Raw genomic sequence first — 22652 nt, forward strand, 5'->3', positions numbered from 1 at the left:
TGCCATCTGTGCCTTGGAAAGGGACACATGTTGTTATTTCTCCCCTGTGGAATGGGCCAATGGCATCACTTTTGTGTAATGGTATGAACCAAAACAAAAGAAACAAATAGATGTCTTGGCTAAAGCAAGGTTCTCAATTCCCTGCAGCTCATTACCAGAAACATTTCTGATTAGCAGATACTGATTTCAGACCTCCACTCTGCTAACAAAGAGCCCAAGCAAATTAAAGTCAGCAAAAATGAGGACAAAAGACTAATACTGACTGTTTACAGACACATCAATGTCTAATACAGAAAAGTTACAAGAAAGTCCAAGTACATCTTTGCTACCTGCTTATTTACCAGAGAAGCCATGCATAAGAGCAATATGTAGCAGAAAGTGGAGCACTCGTGGAAATAATCTGTGCTACTCTATCAATGTAGACTGAAAACAATATCGGTCCTTTGTAATATTCTTCTGAAAATATATATTTACCTTGGAGAGACCAATAAGCATCAAAGTTGCTTAATAAGAGTACTAAGTTTCAAACAAAACAAACACAGAAACCTCAGGTTTGCAGAAAGGCATAACCAAGACCTGTGTGCTCCCTCCCATCCGCAGATGTTTTAATGGTCCACATGATGGGACCAACCATTCCTATTACATATATGATGGAATGCGGAAATTAAACAAGAATGTCAGTGATCTGCCACTATTTTTTCCTATGTGTTACAAATTACAAGTGGGCAGTGCCTATACAGAGTTCATTCCTCCAACCATGAAATTCTCAGCAATCCAGGCCTATTACAAGGACTGGACGATCTATCATGTCAGCCAAATAACCACCTTTCCCCTCTCAATGAGCTATGCAACATGCATACAACCTCCTATTTCCATAACTGCCAAGCATTCTGAATGCTTCTGTACATGAACAAAGGAGAGATGGAAAGAAGCAGAATATGTTTACTAAGACTGCCATCCTCCAGAGGGGAAACCAGAGTAAACCAGAGTACTCTGGTTTCTCTTCAGATCGCATAGATCTTTCGCCTTTTACTAGAGATCCTTCAAGTGCAGCCTGGATATTTGCCAAAGCTGTGACTGTACCTGACTCCATTCTCAACTCTCCAGGAATTTCCCAACCCAGAACTGGCAACTCTAGAAGATCCCTGCGCACATTAGTCTTGTATCTACAGCACCCTGGACTGAGCAAAGGAGGGGAGGGGGAGGTTCTTAAATCACAGGTTCCTTTATTCATAGATGGACAGGAAAAACTAGTAGTTTTTTTTCTTTCTTTTAACAGTTTTCTGTCCTTATCATTCCAATTAATGCTAGCAGCTCAGCAGTAAAAATAGAAGTGTTTTTAAGCAGGGAGAACAGCTAAACTGATGAATTAACTGTTAATGCATGAGGTGGTGGATTGAATATTCTGTATGTAATCAACTTCAAAGCCATTCTGTATTTTTACACTGCATATGCAAATGAGCACAGAAAAAAACCTAGAAGCACAATGTATGATGGGGGAAAATATGGGCTATTCTCATAGGAAACTTGGCTCCACTAAGAAAAGATGCCACAAAGATGCATAATCAAACTTCAGGACTGGAATTATGCACTGTTCTTGGAGAAGTATATAGGAAGCAGCCCTTCCTAAATAAAGTAAACAGAATACCTCACATTATGTATCCCTTTTTTGCCCTCCAGTTATATGACTACAGTTCTCAAATTATATTTATGACTTTACCTACTATCTAAAATAGAATACAGGCACTCTCTCACACCCATGCACATACCCAACCTTGCTTCTGTAATGATCTGAGCATCTAGTTTTCAACTGAAAAAGATCTTTCTCCAGGACCTTGAATATATAAAGGGAGAGGAGGAGACTTTAAAGCCACTCAGTAATCCCTACTGGAAAATAAAAATAGTCTGTGAAATTATCTTCTATTTACCATCCTAACAGAGCTTGATAAATCATGAGTAAGAAGTTATTAAAAAAGCAATGTATCATATACCATTTTCTGAAGAGGTTAATTCTGAAAAATTATAAACAGTTAAAGCATACTGATCTACAGTCCATTTAATTATGAATCAACACATTCTAGATGGTATATAAATGAATTATAATGTACTTTATTTAGGAAATACCTAAAGCAGAAATGGGAACTTCAGTTTAAATGTATGATTATACTGCTCTTCTTTCTGGCTGTAAGAAACTATTCCTCTCAACAATCTTTCCTGAACACTTTCAAGGGCCAGTCCAAGCACGGAGGGAAAATACTTTGCTGATATGACTGCTGGTAAAAGAGTTCATATTTCAAAGTTCTTTCTACAAAAAATCCCTTACAGTAGAAAACTAGAATGTCAAAGAGGTGGCTGGGCTAGACAGCCATTTCCACACTGACTATCTGTCTCAGGTTCAATGCTATTGGGAAGTAGGGTTATCTCCTGCTTTCACACAGCAATATGGTACATTTATTCACCTCCTGGGGTTTTCTCAGCTGTCCTTCCATCTTTTTCAAACCTGCTTTGCTGCAAAGTTTTGAGAAAGCCTGAATAGCTCTGGTGAGGGTAGGAAATTTTTAGATTTACCTACTCACACACACAATAGCCATTTCCCTGGGTCCAGCAGAAACCATTTCCTTCCCTCACTAGTGGGGGGCTTTCTTGGTTTTTACAAAAAAAATGGCAATTTAATGTTGTTACAAATACCTGTAACAGCTTGTCTAAATTCCTACCTTTCATTTTTAAATGTATCTAGCCTAATCTGTGCAGAGATATAATGAGAAGGGTTTGTCTCCACAATAAAAGAAGCTAAAGATAAACTTGCTTTAAATTGACAGCTGAGAATTACACCTATTGTTATATCATATAATGACATTGAAGAACCATTTTTTTTAAAAAATGAAAGCACCAGTGGCCAAAAGCATCAAGATATTTAATTGAATGTCAAATGATGCCCTGTCTTTTAAAAGTGATTTAAATCTAGCAATACATGTCCTGATCATATGCATAATATATATCTACAATCATCTACTTGCTGTATCTATTACTTGTGAAGTTTGTAATATGATGAAGCTTATTTCAATAAAAAAGAATCCAAATTTAGAAGTCTGCTAATATTAGTTACTATACTTTTCTGACTTCTTCGTAAGTTCACATCATTACATTCCCTCTTCTTTACTCATTAATGTTTTGGTCTTCCCCCTCTTGTGTGGCCATTTTATAGAAAATGTAAGTTAGGCAGCACAAAAGAAAATAGCAGTTTATGTACTTTATTTGTACTCAACCTTTCTTCACAACAGAGACCCAAAACAGTTTACATTGTTCTCCACTCCTCCATTTTATCCTCACAACATCCTGTGAGGTAGGTTAGGTTGAGGGTATGTGACTGGCCCAAGGTCACCCTGAAAGCTTCCACAGTAGAGAGGATCCGAACCTGGGCCTCCCAGACTCTGGTTCACCTTTCCCTTCTATATAGAATCGGATTCAAGAGACATGGATATAGTGAGCCATGAGCACCAAAGTAACATTTCCAAGAATTAGCACTCCACAACCCTTACCTAAATGTATATTAAAGATCTATATTCAATGCCTCCAAGAGTTACCAATTAATATGCAAATCAATGGTCTGCATGTGCATTTCATATTTGCATGTGAAGATCTAGCATAGTTCTGCAGATAAAAGTATTATTTATTAAAACATTTACATCTCACCTTTCCTTGTGATTCAGTAATACTTAAAAACATTTTCCATTAAAAGCAAAAATGAAAATAGCAAACCCAAAATCTCTCACACCTCTTCCCCCTTAAAAGATGCCAGCCATCCATACCCCTCCAAAGCCTGGCAAACAGGCAGGCCTTGCAGCACCTCTTGAAGATCTCCAATAAGGGGCCCACCCAGCGCCACAGCTCTCAAGGGGCTGGAGGGGGCATGGCCTCCTTGCATTTTTTTTACAGGCCCCCTCACACAGCCTTTTCAGTAATTTTCCTTTCGGTGTGTGTTTTCACTGCAGACTAATGTCAGACATTGTTTTAACTCTGGTGATTCCCAATTCTAGCTGCAGATCATCTCCCTGAAACTAGCATTTGTTGACACCTTCAGAGTCATAAAAGTAACCATTTGCCACATAAATTGCTTCTTTTGTTCTCAGACCTCTGTTGTGGAGGAGTAAGATAAAGGAGATTGTGAGCCGCTCTGAGATTCAGAGTATAGGGCAGAATATCCAATATCATCATCTTCTACTGAATCAGACAGGAATTGTTGGCATTTAACAGCATATGCAATGGTGAAAAATAACAGGTGATCAAGCATATCTTGGTATGTCCAGTGATTGATTTGTCTTGGTTTTGGGAATCTGAGGCTTCAACTGTCAAAGCTTGTCTGTTCAGACAGAATTGAAAGGAAATCTTTCTTATATCCATATAAAAGGATACAAGGACTATTTTAAAGAAAGAAGCCAGGATGCAAAGTTGCAATATGCTTTCGATGTGCTTGTGAATGAATTCAAATTCAATAAACTCAGTTTGGTATAAGGAACTGAAGCAAATGCATTAATCCTCATTTAGCAATGAAATGTAATATTTGAGGAAATCTGTTTCAATGTATGTGAAGAAGTGTGTACATGCTGAGAGTCTGTTATCACACGTACCCTGGGATGATTTTCGTTTGGCTTGGTGGTTCTGCAGGACTTTGGTTTAATTCTCACATCCCTGTCACCTGTTGCATTTATGTGCTAATTTGCTGCCATTCATTGATCTTACAGGCCTATTTCAGCTCAATACATCTTGGCTCTGCATGGCTGTTCCGTAACAGCTGCCCCCAGGCTCTCTTTTCCTTATAAGCAGAACTTGAGGATATTTTATTTGATTGATTGTACCTGAGGAAGTGTGTTTGCACACTAAAGTTTCTACTTTAAATAATTTGTTAGTCTTAAAGGTGCCAGAGCATAGTGATGTTCTGTTTCTGCCTGTGTGATTGTCCTGGGGACACTTAGTTTTTGAGCAACAGGCACAAGAACTGCTCTTTAAACAAGGACCCAGCACATGTTTCCTAGAAGAGGAGAATCCCTTGAATGTGGGGGCATATGATACATCAGGGATGGCCAACATAAGAGCCACATGCAATAAATGTCTCATATTTGAGAGCCACAAGACATGAATGTCAGATATTTGTGAGCCACAGGGAGGGAGGGAGAGAAGGGAGGAAAGGAAGGCAAATAGATTGGTGGAGGGAGAGATGGAAAGAAAGCAACTTTAAATGCATTATCCAAGTTGCCAGCTTGGTTGACTTGGGGAAGTGTTTTAAAGAGAGAAATGCCTTCTCCAAGTTGGCCAATGGAGCAGTGTGGGCTTCGAGAGCCACACAATATGTGTGAAAGAGCCATATGTGGCTCCTGAGCCACAGTTTGGCCACCCCTGTGATATATGGTGGTCCAAACCTTACTTTGGAGTTGACTACTACTGGAATAAATTATAACAAATCTGAAATATTATTGTGCAATAAACCATTTTTATTTGTAAAAATAATAACAACCCTGAAACATTTCTATGCAATATACCACTTGTATTTATTATTTATTGGTTATTTATAAGTATAAGCATGGTGTGACAGCTCCACACAGTCATATAATAGCAGGCCGCACTTGGGTCCCCTGAGCAAAAAGTTGCTAGCTACAGGGCTGGATCCACCTTATCTCTTCTGGGAGCCAGAGCTATGATGGAAAATATCTGGAAAATTCTATTCAATGGCAGATAGGCCACTCTAAGCTGAAAGATGGCTGCCTGACAACTGCAGCTGGCACAAATTCATATAGGGAAGGAGATGTTCCACCAAATATGTGGGTCCCAAGCCATAAAAGGCTTTATTTGTCATAACAAACACCTTGAACTGAACTCAGAAACAGACTGGTAGCCTATGGAGTTGTTTCAATGTGGACCTCATATGTTCCTATAGACTAGCCCTGAACAATAGCTGGACTACTATGTTCTGGACCAGTTGTTTCTGAGTTGTCTTCAAGGGCAGTCCCTCATAAGAGAATGTTGCAGTGATCCCACCATTAGGTTGCAAAGCAAAGGTCAGTGTGGCCAGATCAGTAGAGTATGTAACAAAAGATTGGCTAATTAGGAGCAGCAGCCACCAAGCCAACCTCCTTTTTAAACAGCAAGGCATGATCCATGAGCACCCCTCAGGCTCTTAACCTGCTCTGAAAAAGACATCACTCAATCCAGGACAAGTAGATCCAGTCCCTCAGCCTTCCCAACCAGCATTATCTCTGTTTTGTCTAGATTCAGCTTCAAAATCATGTGATTCTCCATCTCAGTGTTACTGCTATAGTTTCTGTTCTTGTCCTTCAGAAAAACCTTCCAGTTAACAGTATCAGTGGCAACAATGTTAGTGGGGTTATATCACATTCAATTTCTGTCATTTGACTTTATTAAATGACATTTTACTTTCCTTAAAAGAGGGGGAAAATAATTTTTCTCCATCTAGACAAATCTTTGAGGGCATACTGAAGACTGAATAATGGAAGATGGGTTAGAAAGCATATCGTTTGCCCCCACATCAAAGAGCTGCTGTTTTCCTAAAGAAGAAATAGCAATGTATAGCAGAGAGCTAATTACATTGTACTCAATATAATTAAAACCAGGAACTCTTATAATGGAATATACAAAGCACTGATAAAACTGTTATAAACATTAGCAGGGAAACATAAATCATTCCCATCTGTAGCTGCTGCTGGTGGAATTAGCACTTGGAACTGACCTAACTTTTGTATTGATTGCTTTATCAAGTTAAATTAAAAGTAACATGGATCTGAGGATGTGTGGCAAGATAAAGCAATGTCTCTCTTGTATGACCTTCAAAACAGCCAGGCTGTAGGGCTGCCAGACCTCCTGTGAAGGTGGAGTCCCCTGCCACCAGGCCCTATTGCCCACTAATCAGCTGGCTGATAAAGAGGATGTTGGGCCACGTATCTCAGCAACTGGTGGCGGAGGGAATTATGAGGAGAAAGGAGCTGCACAGGAAACAATGTCACCAAGCCAGCAATGTCTGGGTAATGCTGTGGTATTTGGGCAAAAATTCCATGGTAGGAGCCAGTTTTACCATAGAGTTTTTGCCCAGATATCAGAGCATCACCCAGATGTTGCTGGCATTATGACATCACTCCCTGTACACCACCGGCCATGAAGCCCAGGCCTTCTCCCTTCTCCTCATAAGTCCCCCGCACCGGTTGCTAAGAGGGGCACGGCAATCCTACCTGGCTATGAAAGAACAAGGGTAAAAGATTGAACTAAAAAACAAATGACTTTTATGTGTATTCTTTTAGTCATTTATCCTCATCTGGTCTTTTATATAAGGAAGTATCATTATGTTTAAGTATTGTTCTATGAAATGTGTATGGCTTTCAGAAATCTTTATGAAGTATTAGGGAACTTTCAAGAAGGAAGCACAGTCAGTGCACTGAGTTCTAGTCCCTTGGTACTATACTTGGCCAGCTTGTAGATGAACTTCTTTCTGCCACTTGGGTTGGACAAAAACAATAGCTTCTGAAAGAGTTAGAAGTAGCTGACGAAGAGATATTACAGTGCAGAGGTCACCAGACATCAAGTTCTGCCAGTTATGGTGATAGGAGACATAATCTACAGCACACTTCCTGGGCACACCACACATACAGAAAGCTAGGAGCTTGGATATCTTTGATATAGGTTGCCAGAAATCTGACAAACATTTGCAAACATTGCCTGCAGGTTGTCATAACCCTCTTCTTATTAAATTATATATAAATGATGCCTCTTTATTAAATTATACTTCCAATACATCAGTTTTTGCATGCTTACTCCTGGTCTCATGCTCACATAAAGCAACATCTTTAACCTCATTACATAATTCTGCTAGAGACATACATATTTTTCTTGTGGCAACCATCAGAGCTTAGTGATGCAGTATGTGAAAGCAACTATACAAATAAGGGAGAGGACAGACTTTTAGCGATATCTTTGTCTCTTTCTCTGAACTCTATACTAGAAGATGATGAAGAAGATGATATTGGATTTATATCCCGCCCTCCACTCCAAAGAGTCTCAGAGCGGCTCACAATCTCCTTTACCTTCCTCCCCCACAACAGACACCCTGTGAGGTGGGTGGGGCTGGAGAGGGCTCTCACAGCAGCTGCCCTTTCAAGGACAACCTCTGCCAGAGCTGTGGCTGACCCAAGGCCATTCCAGCAGCTGCAAGTGGAAGAGTGGGGAATCAAACCCGGTTCTCCCAGATACGACTCCGCACACTTAATCACTACACCAAACTAGCAGATGCATGACCAGTTAAACTCACAAGTATGTGGTAAAGTAAGGAAGATCGGGAATAGAATGCTGTGACTGCCAGGTGCTTTCTCAGTTCTCCACCCATTCCACCTTCCAGCAGCAGTGACCAAGCTGATTTTAGTTATGGTGCGAGTGTTGAGTAAGCCAATGTTAATACCTATGCTGGATTATGTGCTGCTATTACAGAGAAAGCCTGGGGCGTAGAATAGGTAGTTTCTACTACTTCCTCCCTCCCCCTTCTCCTGGAGTGATTTTTTTTCATAACACACACACAAATTTATTACCTCTTCTCTAAAAAGGATCAATGCTTAGTGGTATAGTGGATAGGTGGTTTGATGGCTAAAGCGAGGAATGTAACAAGTTATTGGTTATTAACAGCAAGGGACAACAGAACTCTGATTTAAGACAAATTTCACATCCCCACAGCTTTACTGAACTAACAGGCATTTCTGTCACAGAGAGAGAGAGAGAATAATTTCATTTGATCCTCTTCCTTAAACACAAGAATCTTAGCCTACTGAAACAGGTCCAGGAGGAAAGTCATGTTGGTCTGAAGCAGTGGAACAAGGTTTGAATCCAATGGCACCTTTAAGAAAAATGAACATTTATTCAAGGTATGAGCTTTCAAATGCAGGCATACTTTCTCAAATGTATCAGATGTAATAAACTCAGATGTATCAGATGTAATAAATTAGCTGTAATAAACTTTTGTTGGTCATAAAAATGTCACTGGACTCAAAATTTGTTCTACTGAAAAAGGGTTAGCTTGTCTCCTGGAATATTTTCTACAATCCCCTCATAAGCTAATATTTCCCTGACATGACACAGGATACCTACTCTTAGGTCCCTTTACCAAAGATGTCTGAGTTCTTTTCCTTTACCAGGCAAAGCCTAAGCACCTAACCAACCTCCTAGTAGATTCCTCCCCAACATTCAGATGCCATTTATTATCTGCATACTCCTCCTGTAGGCAGGAATCTGCTGGGATTCCTGGAGGGTGGAACTAGAAGCCCTTCATCACAAATGCACTGAAGGCATTTCATAACACCTATAGTGTGACAGCAACCTAAGTATTCCAAATACCACAAAACCTCTAAACCAGCCTCTTCCATCTTGCTTTCCTTGAGTTCTGGGATACCGTCCAGAAATACCTGAATATACAACTAATAAAGTAGGTTTGGAATAAATAATTATATATAGTGCTGAAGAACATTAAGGGGACAGATTTCACAGACAGTTATGGATTACTGTAATGCCTGAAAATACAGCAATATTATCTTTGATTTTAAATAAAATGCTGTTTGGCAAAGCACAACAATACAGGAACACCTCCCATATCTTATTAGAAAGCAGTGATTAGCCAACATAAAAATTGCCAAGGGACACAAGAAGGAGTAACTGCTGTTCTGGGCATTACTTGAGTGTCAAGCAAGTTCCAAACTAATCAGCTAACCTATCTCTGGCTCTTATTAATAAATTTTACAGGGCTAACCAAAAAAAGCGCTCAGATTATTCCTTTGGAGAAGAAATGTATTTTTGGAGCTATTAAATGTCAGGCTGGTATTTTTCTCTCTCTTACACATTGCTTTGTGCAGATTTCTCAGTTACCCCAATACTGATAAGCTGTATCATAAAATCAAACTGTCATGGAATACTTAAAGCCAGTAAGAATGTAATTTGCATATGTTTCTTACATTAGTTTTCTTTACCAGAAAGGGCCATTTAAATGAACATAATTCAATGAATACAAACTCAGTGATAACATTTTCCGCACCAGGACAGATGCTTCTTTTAGCGTGCAATTCTAGACAAGCATTACAGCTAAAACTGTACAATGAAAAACTCTGGCAGATTTTCATTCTGAAAGTGGTATACATATATTTGCAGGCCTTACCAGCAACATATAGTCTGGAATAAGAATACCGCTCTTTAGTGGCAACTGCAGAAAAATGCCTTTGTTACTGCTCTGAGCAGCTGGCTTATTATGCTGATCGAGGTGGAAGAAAAAAATCATTTGTTTTCAAGCACTACTAATACAGCACTTCTTGTACGTTAAATCCATATTATGTTTTTTTAGAAGCAACTTGATAAACTTCTTGGCCATTATGAAATCTTCAAGGTCTGTAAGAGCATATATGTACAGTATTAAAGATATGACTTGTACAAAGAGCAAGAACGATTTGTTACTTTTTTGTTCTTAGGTAACTTACTTAGTACTTAGGTAACTTACCCCTAGAACAGTCATCTGCCTAAGTGACACTCTTACTTTAAAAAAAAAAAACACCAGGCAACATTAATGACCCTATGAATCCCACTGAGACCGAGTACCAACATTAGGTCATGTTCACCTTTCTACCTGCAAGATCGGGGGGGGGGGGGGAGCTTGCTTAACATAAGAGCCACACAAAATAAACATAAGATATCCGAGAGTCACAAGACATTAGCAAATATTACACACATGTCTTTATTAAAAGCCTTAATACTTCCTTTGCACAGAAAGATAAAATACATATGTATGCACTTTACAACATGACCATGCTAAAGGGAGACTTAAAAAAAAAAAGCTGGGAATAACAGTCCTAATAAATTCAACCTAGGGAAAGGTTGGGGAATTATTATTTGCACCAGTGGGAGAAGAAACACACATGTACTGACCACCATTTGCATCATTATGTATCTCTCTTTGCTTTGACACCAAGGTTGGTAAATACAGCTCCTACAAGAGCTATAAGACTAAGGGGAACCCTGCACTACCCTATTTAATTCTGTCCCTCTTTTCAGTGGCTTCCTCAGCTCTTGCACTCTCTTTCCCTGCTCTAGGTCTTTAGGCATCCTCTGTGGTAGAGGAGAAGAGCTTGCAAATCTATTTTCCTCTCCTTCCCCACTTAACACACAGTGGAAGTAGTCACCTAGCTATGGGTCAGTGCTCAAAGACTGACTGAGGTCCCAATGCTAAGCACACTTACCTGACTTACTTAAGCCTGCATTATGCACTTACTTAAGCCTGCATTAAATTCCTCCTTGACCTACGGGAGCTGGACGATATGTGTGAAAGAACCATATGTGGTTCCTAAGCCGGTTTGGGCATCCCTATGCTAGATTATAATGACATCCCACAATTTCTTTCAATGGGTCACTGCACAGGGTTCCAAGAGAAACAGCCCACTAGTTGAAGGCAACAATAACGAACGATTCAGACCCTGATTTGTGTTATTTACTCCTATTGACTGTTCATCAGAACGCCATCATTTAGAAATTCCTGGCAGATAAACTACGCTACCCTCAATATTCATCACAGTAAGGTGAAGAGACAAATAAAACTAAAATCACAGAAGGAAAACACACTAGATGCAGTTTCTTAAATTAAAGAAGAGCTTTACTAAGAAGATAGAAAGTTACTAGGCAATACATGAATGGTTCATGGGTCCTTTCCAATCATCTGACTTTTATGGTTAGTCCAACTGTGCTTGGAGGCAGAATTCTAAATTTGCACATTATCTCCATCTCAGGTGGACACAAATCTGCTTCATGCTAGATCAGAACACTGGTCCATTAAAGTCTGTGTTGTCTACTCAGATTTCAAGTGGCTATTGAAGGTCTCAAGCTGAAGTCTTTCACATCACCTACTACCTGAATTTTAACTGGAAATACTGGAGACTGACCCTGGAACTTGTAAGCCAAGCAGATGCTCTACCACTGAGCTGCAATGTTTCCTTCTCTTTTCTCCTTATTAACAGTGATGGTGTACAATGTGAGAATTCTTTATGTTTGATTTCCATTAAGTTCTTTAGACACACCAAAGTCCACATTAACTCTTTACATTTCACTATAGAAGGGTAACATGATAGCTTATGACCATATGCTTATCATGCCAGAACTAACTGTCCATTTGAAGTATGAAAGTTATACTTTTCCAATGTTGCTTTCATTGACTTCGGAGAGAACAATTCTTGCTCAATGTAGTGCTGATTATCTGATGAGATCACAGAGTCCAGGCTCAGAGTGCCAGTGGTGTTCTACAAACAAGTTAAAATTATAACCCACCTATCAAGGCAGAGAAAAATGCCACTCTCCCGTGTTTTCCTACAGATCAACAGGCAAGTAAAACTTGATGTTTCCAAATGGCTAGGACAAATCTGAAATACAAGGTCCCTGGCCTAAGCCCTATTTAAGCATTACACTGAATGCACTAGTACATACCCTTGTTTCAAAGATTATGTATTTCTATGCAGTGAGGCTGCCTTGCCTGCGCATGAACTGTAAGAGCACATCAGAAGCCTACAATGCAGGCCTGCACTGCACTGCCATTCTTCTATTACTTGTGCACTGGACAAGGAATTGGTTTAAATATGACATGTGCAACATCACACGGGTAATTATTCTATTTCACACCTGTATTATAAGAATTGGGCCACTGTCACAATAAAACATGTGTATTTATTTATTTATTTGTTCTCATCCATTTATATTAAGCATGAAGTATAACATGGTGGTGAATGACAAGAGGATTTCCTTCCCCTTCCACTTGATTCATGGTCTCTCAGAATCAAAAAAACAATTTTGTTGCAAACAGAAAAGGAGTCACCCTAGACAACAGCTAAACAAGGATCATAATTGTAGGTGGTATACCATACTGCAGGCTATGATACTTCTGCTTCCTATAACAATAAAAAAGGAGAACTCTGCATGAGCACTGTTGAAAGACACTGGCTCAAAATAATGTTATATGATAGTTCTGTACTCATTACACACTTAAAAAAAAAAAAAAAAGCCAAGATCACCCTTGAGGCAAAGGAAGGACAGGACAAACATAGGTTGCTTTCCCCTCCGATCATTTTTCAGATAAAAGCACCATCTCCCACGTTTTTTCACTTCCAGTGGGAAAATACAGGACTTTATATTTTCACTCTACAGTTTGAGCAAGGAGGCTGACATTGACCTAAGAAACAGATGCTTTCAAGCCACTCTTCTTGCACAGTCTTGTTTTGACTTTTTTTTTTTAAGGAGGAAGAAACTCTGTATATCCTGATGCGACATTAAAGATCTCAAAATTTCCTTTTGTGTAGCCAAATGCTGAAGATGGAGCAGCAAATACATCTATAATGTCAAGTTTCAACAGCATACCATTACAAAAACCAAAAGTTGTAATAGTCACTATACATAAGAACACAAGTTGTGGAGAATCTTGATTGGAAGGAAGCTCTGAGACACCACCTTCACTCATTGTCATAATAGGCAGGCCTGCTTTCAATCAAGATTTAGTAAGAACAAATTACTTCCCTTGAAGGTCAGGCAAACAGACAACATCTCTTGCTTTATTTGTTTTAAAAGATACCAGAAATCAGATAGCCAGCTGATGAAACTCAAGAAAAACCAAAAAGTTGAATTAAATCTGCAAGGACTCTTCTGTCAATGACTACTACTACACTTCAAATAACAACACTTGCCTGTTAATCATGACAGCTAGGAAATTTCTATTTAAATCTTTGAGAAAGTTAAGTCAATAACTTAATAGTGGGCTTCACCAACAGCTGACATGGTAAAACCCAGGGAATATTCCAGCCTCCACCACTGTATGTTACTGGAGAAGAAATTAGTGCCCTTACCAGAAGGCAACAGAAAGCAGCAAATTCTGTACAGGCACATAGCCACTGAGCAGTATGATGAAGGGAGAACCTGGCACCAGTAAGTGTTATCACCATTTTTCACTCACGCCAGGTTCATGGAAAGCCTATCAATATAACCCTCGTTCAAGTTTATACCCCAACTACAGAGGCTGATGAGAAAGACATTGAAACCTTTTGTCCAGGAAGAAACAGATCACACACATAAACAAAATGAGCTTATAATCATAGGTGACTGGAACGCAAAAGCAGGAAATAAAGCAAAGTCAAATATTGTTGGAAGATTTGGGTTATGAACACAAAATGAAGCAAGACAGCAACTCACAGAATTCTGTGAAGACAACAGCTTGTTCATTGCAAACACATGCTTCAAGCAACCAAACAGAAGATTGTATATGTGGACATCACCGGACAGCCATAATAGAAATTAAGTAGATTACATCATTAGAAGCAGAAGATGGAAAACTTCTATTCTCTTTGCTAAAACAAGACCAGGAACTGATTCTAGTTCGGATCATGAATTGTTAATATCAAAAATTAGAATAAAGCTGAATAAAAACCTCAAAACAGTCATAATGCCAAAATGCAATCTAAGCAACATTCCTGAAGAGTTTAAAACTATGTAAATAACAGACTTGCATTACTAAGTTCACGTGAACAGAAGAAATATGGCTTGAAACCAGAGTTATTATCAAGAATGTGCAACGTGTGCAAAGACGATTAATGTTACCAAACAACTGATGAAATTCATAAAATTGCTAAAGACAAGAAGCAAAAGTAAAAAGTGATAGAAACAGAATCAAAAGTCTAAGTGCAGCATTCTAGCGACTTACACATAGAGACAAGGAGACTGCAATGACCAATGTAAACAAAAAAGGAAGAACAGGAAGATCCACAAGATCCAAAAAATCAAAGGGAAATTTAAATCATGGTTCAGCATGCTGAAAGATCAATACAGAAATACATTAACTAAGGAAGACAAAATAAAGAAAAGATGAAAATTGTACTGGTGCAGCTTCCCCAGGAGGCAAAGGTTAGAGGTCAGCAAGGGAAGTCACAGGCAAGGCTGCAGAGAATAACCAAAGTCCAGTTCAAAAGTCAGGGGTTCCAGGAAAGTTGGTTGTCAGGCCCAGTCTAGGTTCAAAGTTGCAGAGCTCTGGTAACTGCAAGACTGGTGGTTCAGTAGCAACTCTAAGGGTCTCTGACAGTGTTGGTGCTGCAAGGGTGTGGGTGAGCTAAGTGGGCTGGGAGTGGCTTCTGAAGACTTGTTTACTGTGTCAGAGATAAAAGGTGTTGGCTCGGTTCAGCTGTAGGCTATGACTCTTGATCAGCCAGAAACCTGATCTCTTGTTGTTCTCCTGTGTCTTAGCCAGCTGCAGCCAGCTGTTCAATTACTGGCTGACAGCTAGCTCTTCACCTGAGAAATCCAAGCCCCTCACTCAGCACAGACTGACTTACAACAACCGTACACTGAAGAAAGAGATGAAAGGATGACAGATTCCTTCAAAACCATCTTTTGAAGAAGAACCTACAATACTAGAAAGTGAAGTGGAAGCTGCACTGAGAACAACTGGGAGAAACAAGTCACCAGAAGCAGATGAAATCTCAATAGAGCTATTCCAAACTGGATCCATCAAAATCTTAATAAGGTTGTGCCAACAAATATGGAAAACAAAGCAATGGCCTTCAGACTGGAAATGCTCAGTTTACATCCGACTTCTGAAAAAAGGAGACGTCAAAGACTATAGCACCTATTAGACCATTGCATTAATTTCTCACACAAGTAAAGTGATGCTCTAAATTTTACAACAAATAATGTTACCATATATGGAACAAGAAATACTACATATTCAAGCTGGATTCAAAAGAGGGGGCACTAGAGATCATATTGCAAATTTACATTGGTTACTGGAGCATATAAGAGAATTTTAGAAGAAAAACAGCTTGTGTTTCATAGACTACAGCAAAGCTTTTGACTGTGTGGATCATGAAAACCTATAGTTGGCTTTAAAGGAAATGGGTGTGCCACAGCACTTTATTATTTTGATGTGCAATCTATGCTCCACTGAAACAGAATGGTTTCCAATTGGCAAAGCTGTCAAACAAGGATATATTTTATCTCCCTGTATGCATATGTTCTGCATAATCTGTATGCAGAACACATTATAAGGAAAACTGGATTAGACTGAGATAAATGTAGAGTGAGAATTGGTGGAAGGAACATTAACAATTTGAGATAAGCAGATGACACCATGTTATTGGCAGAAAACAGCGAAGACTTGAAGCAACTGCTGATGAAGATTAAAGCAAAAAGTCAGAAAACTGGATTACAGCTGGACACCAAAAAGACAAAAGTAATGACTACTGGGGAATCACACAACTTTAAGGTTGTCAATGAAGAACTGAAATTGAAATTGCTCAAGATTTTCTATTCCTTGACTCAGTCATCAACCCAAAGAAAAACTGCACCCAAGAAGGAGGATGAAACCAGGGAGGGCATCCATGAAGGTGCAAGAAAAGATCCTTAAGCATAAGGATATGTGGCTGGTGACTAAGATCAAGTTAATTCATGCCATAATATTCCACACTACTATGTATGGGTATGAAAGTTGGACAATGAAGAAAGCTGATGGAGAGAAAGTTGATTCCTTTGAAATGTGGTGTTGGAGGAGGGTTTTATGGATACCATGGACCACCAAAATGACAAATAAGTGGGTCTAGTCATAAACTCTCCCTAGAAACTGAAATGGCTAAACCAGGAGTGGCGAAACTTGCTCAGTATAAGAGTCACATGACACGAATATTACACATCTTTATTAAAACTTGTAATACTTTGTACAGAAAGATAATATATGCACTTTAAAACATGACCTTGCTAGATGGAGACTTTTTTAAAAAACAAAGGCTGGGAATAATGGTCACCATAAGACCAGTTTAAGGAATGGTTAGGGAATTATTTTTTTACTATAGGTCTCTGGGCGACCTCTGCAGTCGAGGAAAAGAGCTTGCAAACCCGCCTATTTCCCCCCTCCTGCCCTGCTTCACACACAGCGGAAATAATCACCTACCTATGGGTCAGGGCTCAAAGGCTGACTGAGGTCCCGATGCTATGCATGCTTACTTGAGAATAAGCCTGCATTAAGTTCTGCCTCGAACTTTAGGAGCCACATAACGTGTGTGAAAGAGCCTTATGTGGCTCCTGAGCCATAGTTTGGCCACTCCTGGGTTAAACTGAGGCTATCAAACTTTGGTCACAAAAGTCACTAGAAAAGACAATAATGCTAGGAAAAGTTGAAAGCAGCAAGAGGAAGACCCAACATGAAATGGATTGACTCAATAAAAGAAGCCACAGTCCTCCATTTATAAGACCTGAGAATGGACCCTAATGATAGGACATTTTGGAGAACATTAATTAACAGGATTGATATAAGTTGGAAGTGATTTGATGACACTTAACACAGAGAGGTTCCACTAGTCACTCAGTAGCTATGTGCCTGCATGTTGTTGCAGTCATGACAACAGAAATGCCACTGTCACTTCCTGTCACCCACCAATAAGAGCACTGCCTTCCTTTCCTCCTTTGCCTGCCCCTCATACTACCAGTGGATTTTATTGTTTTTACTGATGTTTTCAGTGTTTTCAGCTGTGAACCATTCTCACAACTCAAGCTATGGAACAGTATAAAAGATTTTTTAAAAGTATACCATTCTATACAATTGTTTGTTTAGAATTATTTGAAAATACAGACTGAAGACAATAATAAAAAAGCTTGTGCCCAACAGTCCAGAAATTGCTGAACCTAAACGGATACAAATGTCATAATCAAATGGATGATTTCTCTAAAAGGAGGCTGTAAGTACAATAAATACAGACAAATATATTTTAACATTTCACTGGAAAATGAGGCCAATTAGTAAGCTGTGCACTAGTCAAATTTAGCACTCATCCTTAAATGCATCTATTTGTTTTCAATGAATCTTATTTTAGGAAGTATGCTTAGGATCTTAGTCTTAGTAACATTTATTTTTCAAGCAACATAATGTATTTTGTCTTAAATGATTATGAAGATTGAATAAATAAATATTTGTAATCTGAGAAAACATATTTCTTCTTTTCAAAAGATGTCCTCTCTTCCTTAGAATCCACTTCCCCTGGCAATCTTTTAGTTCCTATTGAACAGATCAAACTATTAATATATTATATTCTAGCTTTCTAAAACGCTAGGTTTTACATGTTGTAGAAAACAAAACAGTCAAAATGCATTACAGCTATTTTAAATCAAACCAAATGCATCGGTGCATAACCAGAACATAGCTGCAAGCCAGGGTAATTACAAAAGAAGTTCAATAATTCTATGAACTACAGAATTCATACATACCACAACTACTGTTACTCAGAAAATTGGTTCAAATCCAAAGATTATATTAGTTTTTAATTTAGATTACTGTAACCTATATTCAGTCATTTTGTACAGCAAATACAACATGATTTTAAAAAGAAAAGAAGAATAAAAGAAGAAAAATACAACATAATTCTTTCAATTTTATTCTTTGCCACAATTTATACCTTCCTCACAATCATCTTGTGAACAAAGGTAGCTTGAGAGAGAGAAAAAGTGAGAGCAGGTAGCTTAAACCATCCTTTGAGTGCTATGAGGACTGAAACCAGACTCTCCTCACAGAAAAACCCTGCTAGGATACCTAAATCTTAATAAAAACACAGAAGAAACTTTTCTCATCACTTTATCCATACGCAAGGAACAGCTTCTCCGACCAAATTTCTGTTTGTGATTTTGCTTATGCACAAAGGCCCATCCATTTTAAAAACTTTGGCACTGTACTGTCTGCTAGCTATTTGTTTGAAATGTATAAGCAAAACATTTTTTGAAATACATGAAAGAGGAAACAGAATAAATGTGGCACAGGCATACATGGAAAATGTAAAAACATGATATGCCTGTACTACATTCATTTTCAGTATACTATTAACTCATAGCTGTACTTTAAAACATACTGACAGCAGGCCTTTTAGTAGTGATTAATAGCTCTAGAATTACTGCTCTTCTAGAACAACATATGAATGCATACTGTGGGAATTAAAGGGCAATCAAATATCTGAGGTTACTCTCAATCAGAACAACTGGATCCCTTGGATGCAACTGTGTTTATTTCCACATGCGATCTAATCTAATTTATGATTACTACAACGTAAGCTTCACTGGTAAACAAACTGGGACCTCCATTTGTTTAGGAATGGAGGTTATGTGAATTCAGCCCTGTGCTAAAAGGAACAAAACAATGCCATCAAATGTATACTCAATACCTGAAGTCTCTGAAATGACTTTCAGGTTTAAGACAAAAGATGAAATGTTCTCCATTTTTAGTTATTGTTAAAAACGCACAAAAGCTAAACATCACACACACATACATATCTGTGTTTCACAGCCTCTAATGACTATGACAGTACATTGTATATGTGCTTCAGACAGGAGTGACAGGCCTGCATGCACTAGGAAAAGCTTCTCATTTTGACAGCAGTGCAGTAAACATAAGGCAGTGACTCAGATACTGTCCAGATCCTTGTTAGATTGGATCTCTGAAATCTATAATCAAAGGGATGTCTAAATACGGAAGGATGGCAGCATGCATATATACCTTGAGGCATACCGCCAGGATAGAAATAAGCTGCATACCTCAAGGTTACAAATGACTGCCACATGGTCCAGTCTGGTCTAGTGCCTAACGCTGAATTTGTCTACACCTAATTAGCAGAAGCAAGACAACCAGTGTGATGTAGTGGTGAAGACTGGTGGACTCTAATGCAGAGAATCAGGTTCAATTCCCTACTCCTCCACACGAAGCCAGCTGAGTGATCTTGAGTCAGTCAATGTTCTCTCAGTCCAAAAAAATAAACCTAGCTCACCACAAAAAGCTAGAATTTCAGGCTGCCAGACAATCTTTGGATCTCCTGGCTATACTGCACTGACTGCTGAACAATAATTAATTAGCAGAAGGGGTGGAGCCTTTTTATTAATTCTTTGTAATGTGCACTGTTGGTTTTAAAGTGAGATGCTCTATAAACATTCTTAGAAATCTTGACTGCTGCAAATAAAAGATAACTCAATGTATTAATCCCAATAAACCATCGAGATGATGGGTATCTCAGTTGCTGTTGAAGCACTTGAGTGAAACAGTGCTACCATCATAACTGCCTACATAGTTCACAAATGAAAATAAAGGCCACCTGGATGGTGTTTAATTTGACAGGGTGAAAACTGATGCAAGGCTTTAAGGAACAAAGCAGGTCAGGACACCTCAGTTCCCAAGAACTGGTATGTGGCAGCAGCAGCAGCAGCAGGTCACCTCGCCAGGGTTTCAGCAAAGATATCGGGCAAACAAGCCCGGGGCTGTAGTAACACGCAAGGGAGGGTCTAGCATTACAGGCATGCAGAGGAGGGAGACCGACAGCGTCTCCTTTAGGATGTGATTTATCTTCGCCCCAACCGCATCCCATTTACCATGTGTACCCTGTTGCGATTTGCCGCTCCCCAACTCTGCCCTGAAATCTATGCCGAATCCTGAATTATGAGCTCCAGCAGCGACCCTGACCGCTCTAATTGGTTTCATAGGAGTAATCCTACCCGATAAACATGCACGTCATTAACTGCCTCCGTCTCTGCATCACTTGTGCATCTGTGCCTTGCCTTCCATCGCAGCCCTAAGACCCATCCATCCGCCTCTCTTCTCGCTCAGTCTTTCAGATGACCCCACCTCCCAGCAAAAATACACCTCTCCAGACATGCAGTCATCACACGTTCTTGCTATGGCACATTAAATTGTGAGTCCGGTGGCGTGACTTCCACATTTTCCCCTCCTAACCGCAGGATCTGTGGGTGGACTGAGAAGGCAAACTGTGCGAGGACCCCACTCCATACAGATCACACAGGTTGGACACACGCACCATACTCAGGCGCGCATCTAACCCAGGCCCCTGCGCCGAGCAAGCCCTGTGTCTCTGGGAAGCCTTTGCACCATCCATCATCCGCGTCAACTGCCCCCAGCTTTTCGCCCTCACTCCTCCCTTGATTCCAAGAGCCCTCAGATCAGCCCATCCCCCTTAGCCCCAGCGAGAGGGGAGCCGCCTCAGGATTACCTTTTGCTCGGGACTTGTGCGGCAGCCTCACTCACTGCGTACAACAGCAGCAGCAGGTCTGACACAGATGCGGAGGGCGGCAGCTGCGCGCTGGTGAGCAGGAAACCTGGAAAGACGCTTTCACTTCAGCCGCTAGCACGGCCTCCCCCTCCACCATCTTCCTCCTCCTTCTCCGCTCACTCCACCCGGACTCTGCTCCGCAGCCACCCGCGACGGCGCCTCTTCCTGCCCCCGCCTCTTACTCCTCCCTCTTCCCGCCTCCGAGGTTTTCCGCGTGACTTCGGTGGGGGCGGCCGGACTAGTTGCTTGGCTGTCTTTCTTCAGCCGTGCGCCCGTGAAGCGGAGAGGAAACGACAGAATCTGGGTAGAGCTGGTGGAGGCCACCAGCGAACGAAGTGCTTTTCTTAAGCCGCAAGGCATAGCTCTTCCAGGCGTCCCCCTCTCTCTCTTCTTTACAGCCTCTGCGCCATTGTCTCCTAGGCGAGGCCAGCGAATACAGTCGCTAGAAGGAGAAGGCCCGTCGCGGACGCGAACATCGTAGGGAGAGAGCAAATGCAGGCGAGAGCAGCCTCCGCCGCCCACCTAGCCTTTCCACGTATTCAGAAAACTTGCTGGCATGCTTTGAAAGGACAACGGCTCTGCCTTCTGATTAAGGTTTAGCCAAGCCGCGTTTTTCACACTCTGGGTCCCAGCCCTTAATACAGCTGAGAGAATAATAAGGGAAAGTAATTCTTGGGACATCAGCAAGCAAATGGTAAAGCACAGGCCGCCCTATTTTTTTTCTGGTAAGTACCTGCATTGTAGGCAGACTATCAATAGCACAGTTGAATTCTTGCCTGTCTGCTGTAAAGCGACTTACTCATTTTATAATGCTGCACCTTTCTTCCAAGACAAAGTAGATAAGCACTGAATGATCAGAAAATCGTTGTTGTAAGTAAGATACGTGAATTCACCTACTTTTAAGTGCTATGTCTTATCCAAAAGACCATAATTAAAATAATAGAACCATTTCAAAAAATAACCCAGGATAACAAAACAGAAGCTAACCAGGTGTCACTCTTCAAAATAGCTTCCCAGGAACAGAAAGAATATTTTGTCAATGCAAGTTGACACTCCTTATGATCAATTGTCATTAGTTTTAAAAATATCAGAGGTTACAGGGACCGCATTGGGGGGGGGGGGTTACATGTTGATGCAAAAAAAAATTGTTCTGGTGTGTAGTGTTTGCTTTTTATTATTTGCAAGCATCATTTCTTTCCAGAGCTATTTTTGTAGCAGGAACTCCTTTGCATATTAGGCCAAACACCCCTGTAAGGGCCTACTGTAAGCTGTTGGAGAATTGACTACATCAGGGGTGTGTGGCCTAATATGCAAAGGAGTTCCTTCTACAAAAAAAAATCTTGTTTCTTTCCATTCAAAGTAGTGAGCAAACCCTGAATATATCTTGAATATATCTTGATATCTTGAATATATCTTGATTCAAATTTAGTAATGCAATCCGGGGCTGAATAAAATTGCTGCAGAAACAAGTCCACCAATTGTTCATCTTCATTCTTAGATCTATACATGTAATAA

At 40.0% G+C, this 22652-nt stretch overlaps 1 protein-coding gene across 2 annotated transcripts in view; it reads right to left on the minus strand.

Moving 5' to 3' along the window:
* APBA1 (amyloid beta precursor protein binding family A member 1) overlaps window positions 1-21292 on the minus strand; it is a 123842-nt gene extending 102550 nt beyond the window's left edge. For both annotated transcript variants that reach the window (XM_060237440.1, XM_060237439.1), the window contains exon 1: window positions 21078-21292. The gene's annotated coding sequence lies outside the window, so the exon portion shown is untranslated. The remainder of the gene's footprint in view (window positions 1-21077) is intronic.
* Window positions 21293-22652: the final 1360 nt, after the last annotated feature.

This window comes from Heteronotia binoei, chromosome 4 (assembly GCF_032191835.1).
Source record: "Heteronotia binoei isolate CCM8104 ecotype False Entrance Well chromosome 4, APGP_CSIRO_Hbin_v1, whole genome shotgun sequence".
NCBI classification, from domain to species: domain Eukaryota; kingdom Metazoa; phylum Chordata; class Lepidosauria; order Squamata; family Gekkonidae; genus Heteronotia; species Heteronotia binoei.